The 5,897-nt window shown below is 43.8% G+C and overlaps 1 long non-coding RNA gene across 2 annotated transcripts in view; it reads right to left on the bottom strand.

The window, feature by feature from the left end:
• Positions 1 to 5,897, bottom strand: part of LOC121075361 — a 31,662-nt gene extending 25,765 nt beyond the window's left edge. Inside the window, exon 1 of one of the 2 annotated variants that reach the window (XR_005822926.1) lies at positions 5,698 to 5,897. This is a non-coding gene — a long non-coding RNA (uncharacterized LOC121075361). The remainder of the gene's footprint in view (positions 1 to 5,697) is intronic. The other variant, XR_005822925.1, reaches the window with a different exon arrangement.

Here is a 5,897-nt window from a genome sequence, read left to right as displayed (position 1 = left end):
TGGGCTGATCCATCCCTTCCCCTTGTTAAGGGATTTCACTCACTTCAGTTTATCCATCCCATTTCTGCCAAAAACCTAACCACATCCCTTCACTCCAGTTCCCCTGAATTCTGGCCTTGCAGTGGGCTGCCAGTCTCACCTTGCACATCTGATGGCATATCGATATCAGACCCAACGCCTAACTCTTTCCTCTCAAACCATCAGCACTCAGCCCTGGAGCAAGAACACAAGCACAATGCCCTCTGAACCAGGTCTCCACTTCACCCCTCTTCCTCTTTCACTACCTCACCTTGTCAAACGCACAAGTTTTTAAAATCCTGCTCCAATCCCAATGTCTAACACTTCACACTCCTGGGACCACAAATCCCCAAACAAAAATAGCCTTCCCTCACAAGCTCCAAATAAAGATGCAGGTGAGGGAGCAAACACCATGAAGCAGGGCAATGTGAAGATTTCATAGCAAGACTTCAGGCAAGTGAACATGAGTTGTATTCAGCTGAAATGTCAGATCTAAAAACCATCCCAGCGTGCTGCAAATGGCCTGGTTTTTCTTTTTGATTCTTATTGCTTTAGTTTTGTTTATTCTTATGTAACCTGTCAGCAAAACTTACTCTGCCCCTGAACCGTTTGTGGTACCCTGATATCGAGAAGGACAGCTTTGCTTCTGCTCCTGCCTGGCACAGTTATTGTATCAGCCTTCATTTGCCAGCCTATAATCCTGTGGCTGTCTGTGTGAGTGGCACTAGTCACATTCAATAACACTTTGCTTTTGCAGTTAGCCCTCGGTTCTGCACAGCCTTTACATACATGTTTACACATCTCTGACTGGAGGGATTTAGGCGGGTGTCATTAAATCTGCACCTAACGTGTTCGTGCAGCAGATAAGGAAGAGTTACAGTGGTGAGGGATCTGCGAATGGCTGTGGCTGTAACCCACACCAAAGGCTACAAATCTTTGGAGAACATTAATTAAGAAGTTACATCAAATGTGTAGCAGGTGGCTGCGACCACAGAGGTAAAAAAAATCATCTCAGTCAGGGGCTAGTGAACTAACTGCACAGCTGCCACTTTGGAAATGGGGGTCACCGCAGGGTGGTTACAGAGTCACTGGATTAGGGTCTTGTAAGGCTGTGGGTGGGAGATGGGGACTGGGTGGTTGTCCTGACAGAACTGTGCTTGGAGGCAACTCGCTACCTCTGCCTTTTCATCATCTAATCTTTGTTTGTCAAGATAAAAGGGCTGTGGAGGGAATGGAAGGGTGGCCACACATACCAAGGGGTTTGACATGATTCAGTGCTGTGGTTGACCTCAGGGTGTGTTCCTCCTACAATCAAAATTGCAAAGTAGCCTCCTTGCAGAAAGCAATCTCAGAGTCCCTCCCCATTGCACATCAGCTAGATCTACTGCCACTGCTCCATTTTTCTTCCTGTAGCTTTCCTTCCTCCATTCATAAGATATTTATTTACTTTTTAAATAAAAATAAGCCTTGTAAGCATACATTGAGCACATCAGAAATAAGACCTTTCCTATGCTTTTATGCACATATACACACACTTTCCTTTACAGTGTCTCATTAGTTGGGCACAATTTGATCTTGTGGCTTTTACCTTTCTCTCCTCTATGTTCCCCTATTTCTCAACACAAAGATACCAGTTTTCGCAAGGACAGTGCAAATTTATGGAATTCAAGTACTGTGAGATTCTCTGAAACTGAAACCACCTCAATATGGAATAGAGGAAATTAGTCAGAAACATGCCATGGCCTTTTTCCTCCCTTTCCGTGCAGCTTTCCTAATAAGGCAGATGAGACAGGTTTTGCTTATAGCATTCATAGACAGCACTGTACTCCTCACCCTCTCCCTATCCAGGTGCTCTAAGCAAGAGCATACAAGCCACACTTCACAGGCCAACAACATTTTACCCGATATTGCACTTCCAGCTCTTTCTGTGCCTTCCTAAAGCGTTACTTTCCTGCTAGAAGTATCTGTAAACAAAGCTGAAGGAAACACCTAGCTTTGCCTCGAGTCCTGCACTGTGGATATTGCAGTCATGAACTGAACGTCCCTAGGAGGAACACCAATGTGGTGGGTAACCTACCCCATGGCACTGAGCTGCACAGAGCAGGGGGAGCAGCTGCTCCATGTGTGCACACACTGTGCTTTACTTTCTCTTTATCTGTGTCTCATTAAATTTCCATCAACCTGAACAAGAAGGTCTTTACCTCTTGTAGGTAGTAAATAAGGGTGTGTTGTAAAATGGGTATGTGAGTTTTAGTCCTAAGTTGATGAATACATGCAGAGTAACTGAGTTATCAGAAAACTTAAGTGCCATATGATGGCAAACCTTTTAAATAACAATGCTTAAAATTAAAGACCATAGAGGTGACATCAAGATGTCATTTTCCAACACAAAGTTAGTCCAATAGCAGCGTTAAACTTTCAAAAAAGCATGGATGACTTTAGAAGTGTTCTTTTCTAGCCTGCAAATTCTCCAGAAATATATACATATGGGAAGGTATCCATTCTTGATAAGAAACCAATTCAACTTTGATTGGAAATACATGTAGGAAAGCAATACTCACTTCATAAACATGATCATTATATCAAATAACTGTGCCTCTTGCATCCACTACTCCAGTACATTTCTGTCTTTGCAATATTGGGCTAGCTACACTGCACTTTTAATCAGCTTGATTATAACTAGGCATGTAACTTAAATACAAAACAGAAAAGGTTTTCATCACTGTCTTGATGTTCTCAGTATTATCCTGCTCAGGATGAATAACTTCTAATTTTGGGGAATGCAAAGTTACATTACTCAGTAGAGCATAATGGGGTGCCTGAAGCTACAGATAACAGGATTTTCCAAGTACTTTATGGGCTCTACCATCCTTTTAGAGCTACTTCCCTACAACAGCATGAGCCTATCTCACCTCCTTGTTGTCCCTAGGAGGAAGGGCGCTGAGCTCCCAGGTTCGCAGCAAGGGGTCGAGGGTGGACACAGCTCCCTTGCATGTGCTCCCTGTGGCCACCCACTGGGTAATGGCCTTGGCTGGGCAATTCAGAACACGGCCCCAGGACCTCGCACACTTATCCCTGCCACCAGAAGTGCCCGTAGAGAGTAGTAAGTGTTATAGTGCAGCACATTCCATCTTCACCTCAGCAAGCATGGCAGGATCAGACTGCCACTTTCAGATAATAACCATTTCACATACGCAGTTACAAGACCTATTTATAGGGATTATTTTAGCTGCCATCTTTACACTTAAGTGGAAAGGACTGGTGCTCTGGACAGGTGGCAATTTTACACTACTCACCCACATCCGTATCTTCCTATTTGGATGCGCACTATGTGGTTACATTTCCATTTGGATGACTTTAATGTTCTTTAGACAGTGAAAGTTCTTGAAAAAACGATGAAGCAAAAGAAAAAGTTCAGGTAGGCACTGAAGTAAAGCCAAGTTGGGAACATTTGACTAATGACCCACCCAAGCCTTCTTTGCCTGGAAGTTTGGAAGAGGTGTTTACGATTAGCCGTTTGTGTAACCAAGCTATGCAAACTAGTAAAAACAAGTCACATGAGAGGGAGAGAAGGAACATTGACTGCTTTGACAACTGCTTTGCCATTGCTAAGGAAACTGCTCCCTTGGTAACCATGGTCAGTACATCTGTCTTATTTTATCTCCAATCCTCACATAGACACCATCATGGAAAGAATATTAACACATCAAAAAAAACACCAAACATTTCAGAAAAGGAAAAGCTAACAAAAGCACAAGGTTTCTATTAATTTGTTTACTAAAAAGTTTAGGGAGATTCTGCTTTGGTGTCAGTTATGGCTTTGCCTTGCCTACCTGAGATGTGCTCCTTAAATATTAGTTTACGCACAGAAGCGATTTATGGTTTTGTTCTGCTTTGTACTTTAAAATATGCGATACTTATTTTCTGTTAACAATCCTAATTTACCTAATGCAATTGGACTTGACAACAGGAAAGCCTGAAGGCTGAGAAAGCTTTTACTGCTGCCAGAATGAAAGTTTATGTTCTTTTTGTCAGGAACAAGCTCTCACAGATTTGAGCAGCGTAGTAAAAAATGGAAGTCCTAATCTGAAGGACAACAACTAACTTCTGAGATTTCTCTGAACCTTTTGGGTCAGGGACATGCAGCATCAGAAAGAGCTTTCTTGACAGTCCTGCTCAAACTCATTAGCAAGTAAGAGAATCAAAAAAGTACAGAGGGAAATCCACAGGGAAATCCTAGATGCAGTTTTTACCCCTCTTGAGTGGGATCAGGATATCTACCCACATCTACCAATAAACCAGATATTACAAGACCATTTTCCTATTCCCGTAAAGTGATGGGGGAGAACTTGAGTAATGGTGAAAGATGAAAAAGACATCATAGGTAGATCTGAGAGCATCTGTTCTCAAGGTGGGCCACAGTAATAGCATGATGCAGGGGCTTCAGGTCATACAACCACATGAAAACACATTCCTCCAAAAATGACAAATCTGACATTATAACCGCCAGGGCTCTGTTTTGTGGATTTACAGTGACTGCACATGTAACAACAACACACACCTGTTTGATATGAAAAAACACTGTATCAGCTCAGACCAAGCCTTATGTCCCTTCTCTGATAGCAGATGCCAGCATATGCCTAGAGAAGAGCTCAGTAACAGGGCAATCATGGTGGTACCTCTCTGTGAAGCTATCCCTTGTCCTGCTAACAGGGAAGGAAGGGATGTCTCTAGCAGAGACCATTAGGGATTATAGGAATGCTCAGGCATTTCAGCAAGTGACTGACAGACAATTTTAGACTGATGGGCTGGCATCAAGTCAAGTGCAGAGGCAGTAAAGTGTGGCTTTTCGGGGTGGTGTGAGAAGGTGTGCATCCCACTGGGAGCATGCTGCATGATTCGTGGTGGGAATGAACTGAGAGCGAGGAGTTGCTCATGGAAGCTACTCATAGCTCCTTCCTCTTGAGTTCTCATATTGACAGAAACATCACATAGCAATGACTCATCTTCAACTGACACAAGCAACCCTGCATCCATTTCTATAGCATAAATGCTGCAGTTGCATCAGCAGCAAACCTTACCTTCCCACCAGGATGCATCAAGCATCCTTCCTTCATACCTAGCCTGTTAAGGAAACATAATGCAACGAGAGCTATTCTCACTGGTACTTGCATTCCCACTGCAAAAGTTTTGAGACACTACCAACATAAACACCCTTTTACTGCTCTATCATGGAGCCTGGCCCTTCATTTTTATGGGTAGTCTTTGTAATTAGCACTCACTGGACATTCATTTAAACTTTATCCAGAAGTCAGAAATGACCACACCAATGCCACTGGTGTAAGAAATTAATTATTCCTTCTAATCCTTTCCCTCTCACTTGTGTAGATCCAGTGGCATACCTGTATCATTAGCCCACACTGCCTGTACCACAGGCCAACAGCTCAATTATATTGATAAGCAGGAGTAGCACCTGGCTCCAGTTGCCCTGCAGGGCTCAGTAAGAAGCTGTACTTCACTTTCCCTTAATGCCAAACAAGGATGACAGCAATCTCATCCTTCCCAGGAGACAAGTGTGACTACAGAGACTACCAAATCCTCAGATATTGTCATGGAGCAGCAGGGCCTGGCTGCTCCCTGAGGGACATGAGAGACATGGACATCCCCATCCCACAGTACCTGAGCATAGTAGGCAGTCCTGGAGATGGTGGCTAGGTCCAGCCAGGAACCCAGGTCATAAAGCCATGGTGATGTCAAGTTGAGAAATCAGTCCGTGGGCTGGGATCAACAGGGTCTATAGCCAAGCTGTGAGCTGGTAGGCCCCCAACACAGCTCAGGAGAGGGAATAATACCCACCAGGAAGGCTTAAATGGGCTCCT

The sequence above is a fragment of the Cygnus olor genome, chromosome 10 (genome assembly GCF_009769625.2).
Source record: "Cygnus olor isolate bCygOlo1 chromosome 10, bCygOlo1.pri.v2, whole genome shotgun sequence".
In the NCBI taxonomy this organism is placed as follows: Eukaryota; Metazoa; Chordata; class Aves; order Anseriformes; family Anatidae; genus Cygnus; species Cygnus olor.
Note: the sequence above shows the minus strand (reverse complement) of the source record. Positions and strands in the feature narration are given on the sequence as shown.